The sequence below is a fragment of the Neophocaena asiaeorientalis genome, unplaced genomic scaffold, assembly GCF_003031525.2.
Source record: "Neophocaena asiaeorientalis asiaeorientalis breed wild unplaced genomic scaffold, Neophocaena_asiaeorientalis_V1.1 scaffold149, whole genome shotgun sequence".
Lineage (NCBI taxonomy): Eukaryota > Metazoa > Chordata > Mammalia > Artiodactyla > Phocoenidae > Neophocaena > Neophocaena asiaeorientalis.
Window position 1 is genome coordinate 2,061,341 of NW_020174442.1, and position 6,139 is coordinate 2,067,479.

The 6,139-nt window shown below is 39.4% G+C and overlaps 1 protein-coding gene across 1 annotated transcript in view; it reads right to left on the minus strand.

Annotated features, from left to right (window-relative positions):
• The window catches only part of MEGF10 (multiple EGF like domains 10), a 346,338-nt gene extending 340,472 nt beyond the window's left edge, over positions 1-5,866 (minus strand). Inside the window, exon 1 of the mRNA XM_024757156.1 lies at positions 5,792-5,866. The gene's annotated coding sequence lies outside the window, so the exon portion shown is untranslated. The remainder of the gene's footprint in view (positions 1-5,791) is intronic.
• Positions 5,867-6,139: the final 273 nt, after the last annotated feature.

Here is a 6,139-nt window from a genome sequence, read left to right on the forward strand (position 1 = left end):
CTATCATCAAATCTTTTTTTTTTTAAACCATGAATTTGGGATCCTTAAAAATTTTCTGTATAATTCTGAAGTCAAGAATGGTTCCTCCTGCTCACAAAACATGATCACTTTTCACTGATATTTTTTAATGCTCCAACTGGTTTTGCATATGTGGAAAAGATAAATCTTCAAATCTTGGAAATAAATCTTTTTCCTCCCTGCCAAATCCATAATATGATCCTAGTCTATCACTGACAGCAGCATCAGATAAGTAGACCTGCCTTGCTTGGTTAGAAGTGTGCTGTGATTTTCAGCAAGAACAAGACTGTAGTTAGAGACCCAGACTGAGACACATTCAGAGCACATTACAAATTCTTTTTGGTTCTATCCTGGAGGTATCCCCTGAAGCCCCAGTTTGACTGTGTGACTCATTCATAGCTGACGTCCTCCCAAATCGGGTGTCTCAGTGAGGGGAGAGAGGAAGCCTTTGGGACTTGGGCTTCAGCAGGTGACATTAAGATTCAAGACCAGATGACTGCAGGGCCTTTGCCTCTTTAGATTCCTGAGGTCTTCTCCACCCCTCAAACTGGAGATGAGTTTACACCAGAATCAGTGCACTGGGGGAGAGGGAAGACTTAAGACGAGCAAACCACAGGATCACTCAGAGGCATCAGAAAATGTAGTCTGAGATTCTACAACAGCCCAGACTTTTTTTCCTTGTTCCTTTTCATCATTTATAAGTAAAATGTGGAACAAGCAATAGGAAATAATAGTTACACTACCTAGAGTTATATCGCGTTTTCTATATGTTCCCCCAACTTTTATTTTTTTATATATATATATTTTACTTTTTCCTTTCAGAAATCCTGGGATATAAATAGGGCCACAATTGTTATCCTTATTTTTGAGATGAGAACAGTGAGGCCCAGAAAGGGGAAGTGGCCTCCATCAGGTCATGCAGTGAGTAAAAGGCATCCCAAGGAAGAATACCCAGTTCTGCTCTCATTTAATCCAGAAAATTTACCCTACTGACTTTAAGCGTCCCTTTCCTCCTTTTCCCTTTGGTGGTTCTCTTTTGAACATGATCCCTCACCAACTGTGGAGTGAAGATGGATCCCTGTTCAGGGTTGCAGAGAACTGTTGTTTAAAGGTTCCCCAAGGGGCCTGTTTCCATTGCTTACCTACAAAGCCAAAGTTTGAATGTACATTCCTTCATCAAAAAAATCTACAAACAATAAATGCGGGAGAGGGTGTGGAGAAAAGGGAACCCCCTTGCATTGTTGGTGGGAATGTAAATTGATACAGCCACTATGGAAAACAGCATGGAGGTTCCTTAAAAAACTAAAAATAGAACTACCATATGATCCAGCAATCCCACTACTGGGCATATACCCTGAGAAAACTATAATTCAAAAAGAGACATGCACCACAATGCTCATTGGAGCATTGCAGTGATAGAAGTCCCTTAGAGGTATCTTCTAGGATTCCTCCCACCCAAGACTGCTGTAATTAGCTCTGCTAACAACTGCGATTGAACACAGCTAGTTGTAGTCATTGTTCACCGACAGGCACAGATATGAGCCACATGTTAGCAAGTGGTGTTCTAAACGGTGTTCCAGGCTTGGTTAAACTCATGTAAGGTACTTATTGGAAATGCTGTTCCCAAACTCGGCTAGCAGCAGGCAGTGTCATGGCAACACCTTCCACAGCCCCCAGAGATGGCCATAACAGATCCCCAGTGAGTGTAACGCCATGCAATGAGAGAGACTTGGTCTATTTTGACCTTGCCCAGGAACTGGCTGCCCCTCCTTCAGATGGAAAACATAGGTGTGGCCCTGCACGATTATGAGAAAAAGCAGTCTTCGTCTTCCTGATCCTTAAGACTACCACAGTTTCAGATCTTCCCTATAAGAACACTTGTAAGGGACAGTTACAATGTGTGGTACATTCAGCCTATGCTTTTCAGAGGCTGTGCTCTTATTAGAAGCAAAACAAAATGCTGCTTACTAACACCTGCCCGTGAAGACCGAGCCAAGAGGCAACGTGGGTGTTGGAAGGAAGGTGTTGCCCTGGTAGTAAATCCAAGTTGCTCACACCAAAGGAAGTGTTTCTAGGGAAGCTATCTGAGCAAGAGGTAAATACTTAGTCATTCAACAGGCCATAAATAACTGCTTCACCTCCAACAAGTGGAGGTCTGATTCCAAAGAGCTCACAAAATGGGGTGATAGGATTTCTATTCATTCCACCCTTTATTCACAATATACATTCCTTCATCAAAAAATCTACAAACAATAAATGCAGGAGAGGGTGCGTTGAAAAGGGAACCCTCTTACACTGTTGGTGGGAATGTAAATTGATACAGCCACTATGGAGAACAGCATGGAGGTTCCTTAAAAAACTAAAAATAGAATTACCATATGATCCAGCAATCCCACTCCTGGACATATACCCTGAGAAAACCATAATTCAAAAAGAGACATGCACCACAATGCTCATTGCAACACTATTTACAATAGCCAGGACATGGAAGCAACCTAAGTGTCCATCAACAGATGAATGGATAAAGAAGTTGTGGCACACGTATACAATGGAATATTACTCAGCCATAAAAAGAAACGAAACTGAGTTATTTGCAGTGAGGTGGATGGACCTACAGAGTCTGTCATACAGAGTGAAGTCAGAAAGAGAAAAACAAATACCATATGCTAACACATATATATGGAATCTAAAAAAAAATGGTTCTGATGAACCTAGGGGCAGGACAGGAATAAAGACACAGATGTAGAGAATGGACTTGAGGACACGGGGAGGGGGAAGGGTAAGCTGGGACGAAGTGAGAGAGTGGCATGGACATATATACACTACCAAATGTAAAATAGATAGCTAGTGGGAAGCAGCCACATAGCACAGGGAGATCAGCTCGGTGCTTTGTGACCACTCAGAGGGGTGGGATAGGGAAGGTAGGAAGGAGGCGCAAGACGGAGGGGATATGGGGATGTATGTATACGTATAGGTGATTCACTTTGTTATACAGCAGAAACTAACACACATTGTAAAGCAATTATACTCCAATAAAGATGTAAAAAAAAAAAGAAATTAAGATTCTCTGTAATCAAACCCTTGTTGACAAGGTGTTAAAAAGCTATAATTTGGCTGCTTGCTGTTTTTACATTATGATTCTAAATAACTTAACAAAAAAGGACCCAGCCTTTCTGTGGTCTAAAATACCCTGCTGTATATATCCTGTGCCTTCTCACCTACTCCTCAGTTCACAAAATTTTATGATTCTACTTCTTAAATGTTTTCTCAAATCTGTCCTTGTTCCAGTGCTCACTGCTGCTGTCATAGTTGAGGGCTCCATAATGTCTTGCTTATACACTATACTAGCCTAGTCTCCTAAATGGTCTCCCCTGCTCACTGCCCTCCCGCCCCATACCCCATCGACCTCATCACCACCTCCAATTATCCTTCCAAATCACAGCCCTAATCAAACCTCTCACAAACCTATCATGGCTCTACAAAAATGAAAACCAAACTGCAGAACTTAGTATGGCAGTAAAAGCTCTGCACCTAGCCCCCATCTCCTGGACCCTTCACGTATCCTAAACTTCATCTTCTCCAGATAACTTGCCCTTGCATGAAAGCATCATCACTTTGACTACATATTTGAGCATGCCTTCCTTCTTTACAAAAATCACCCTTTTTGACTTAGCTCAAATGCCATTTCCTCCAGGAAATTTTCCACTACTTTCTTCCAGTACATACTAATTAATCACTCTTTTCACCAAGTTCATATAGCACACACATATAAAGTGTGTGTGTATATATATATATATATATATATATATATATTTACTGAGATATGATACAACTCACCCATTTAAAGTATATGATTTTATCATCTTTTAGAATAGTCACAGAGTTGTGCAACTATCACCACAATTTAAAAACATTTTAATCACCCCCAAAAGAAACCCTGTACCCACTAACGGTTCCTCCCCATCTCCTCCCCCGGCCCAACTCCCCAGCCCTAGGCAACCACTAATCTATTTTCTATCTCTATAGATTTGCCTATTCAGGACATTTTATTTAAATGGAATCATATAATATGTGGTTCTTTCTGACTGGCTTCTTTCATTTAACATAATTTTTTCAAAATTTATCCATGTTGTAGCATGTATCAGTACTTCATTCCATTTTATTGTTGAATAATAGTTTGTTATATAGATATACCACATTTTATTTATCCATTTATCAACAGTATCCATGTTGTAGCATGTATCAGTACTTCATTCCATTTTGTTGTTGAATAATAGTTTGTTATATAGATATACCACATTTTATTTATCCATTTATCAACTGATGGACATTTGGGTTGTTTCAACTTTTCAGCGATTATGAATAATGCCTCATATACACTTTGATTATCACTTAATATGTGCAGCTTAGTATTATAGGGTTTTGGTTTTTTTTGGCCTATGTCTGGTTCTATCACTTGATTATAAACTCCTTGTGGACCAAAACCATTATTTTACTCTGCAATCTCCACATAGCAAGTATTAAGTAAGTGTTTGAAAAATGGATGAAAAGGCAGATACTATAGGTTCTTAGTATGCTGATTATCATACAAAGTACTCAGAACAAAAACATTAGGGTGGACCCAATAATAATCCAAGAGTGGACCCAGTAAGTTTACCCAGTAAATTATAACATTCAAACAATGTTAGTTCTTAAATAAACTTTCATCTCTGCATTATTTCCTGGAATTCCACACATGTATTCCGCAGTTGATTATTTCATCGAGGTAGTTCTTTTGCTAATAATAGTTGTGAACTGGTGGGCAGAACCTGGGAGACACCAGACCTTTTCTCCTAAATTGACTCCACGAAGTCTTATTGTTGCTTGACTGAGGTTGTTATCCTAATCTACAGTAGTGGCTCCCAACCTTGGCTGAGCATCAGAATCCCCTCCCTGGAGCTCTTTCAAGATACACATTATCTGGGTCCCACTTCCCAGATTATGATTCTGTACTTTGGGTAGGGGCCCAGGTGCTCACATGTTCTTAAAGCTATAATGATGTCTCTGATACACAGCCAGGTTCAAGAATTCCTATTTCAAAAGTTGCTCTGAGGTTAAAAAGAATTAATTTTATAGAGCATGTATGAGCACTTTACTCCTGGAGTATATTTTACTTATCGTGGGATCATGCCCATTAATACTACCTAACATTTATAAGGCACTTTTAGTTGGAAAGAGCTTTGAAGTCATTTTTTATTAGCTAGGCTTGCATGCTGGGTGACCTTGTACAAATCACTTAATCCCTTAGTATCTTAAATTTCCTCAAATGTAAACTGTAGGTGGTAATACTGACCCACCCTCAAGGGGTACTGTGGAGACTAATGGGGGACTATAAGGCACTCAGCAAACATAAAAATGTTACATGCATGCTTATTAGATATGAAGTCCTAGTCACAGCCTTTAAAATGAGACAAATACCAAAATAAACTCTTAAACGAGACTTCCTGCAACCTTCATTGTCAACTGAAACATCCTTTCCCAGCACTAAAGTACAGCAATTCTCTCTTTCCACTAAGACTAGTAAGCAGAAATAATCTGCAGTCACAAAGAAAGAGCTAATGATAGCAGCAAATAAATATATAAAACAGTCCTGAAATATAGTTTGTTAACCTTCTCATTTATCATTAATAATGCAATTAAAGATTATATCTATAAATACACTCTTCTGAAAAATATTCTTAGAAAACATTTGGGCATGTTCACACAAGTCTTTAAGCTGCTGCTGCATACTCACTGTTGATGTTAAGCTTGAAGCTGTTTCCAACATTGCTGATGGTTTTTAATGTGGTTATATTTAGCCTCTCCTGTCTCCCTCACGTGGCTGGAAGAATATATGGTCAAAATGAGACTTTGAGACCTATCTCAAGTTGGGGGTAGGTAAAAATGGGGAGGCAGAGGAACAGTCTCCAGCCTTGGAATCAGAGACAAATCTCATAAGGATGATGACCCACAACCAAGCACTCATTTGCACTATATTTTCAGCTTCTTGGAAAAGGTCAGAAAACAGACATGGTTTTTCTTTTTTTCCATTTTGCTTTGAAAGGGCCACAAAAATTTCAAGGGCCAGGTCCAATTACATATT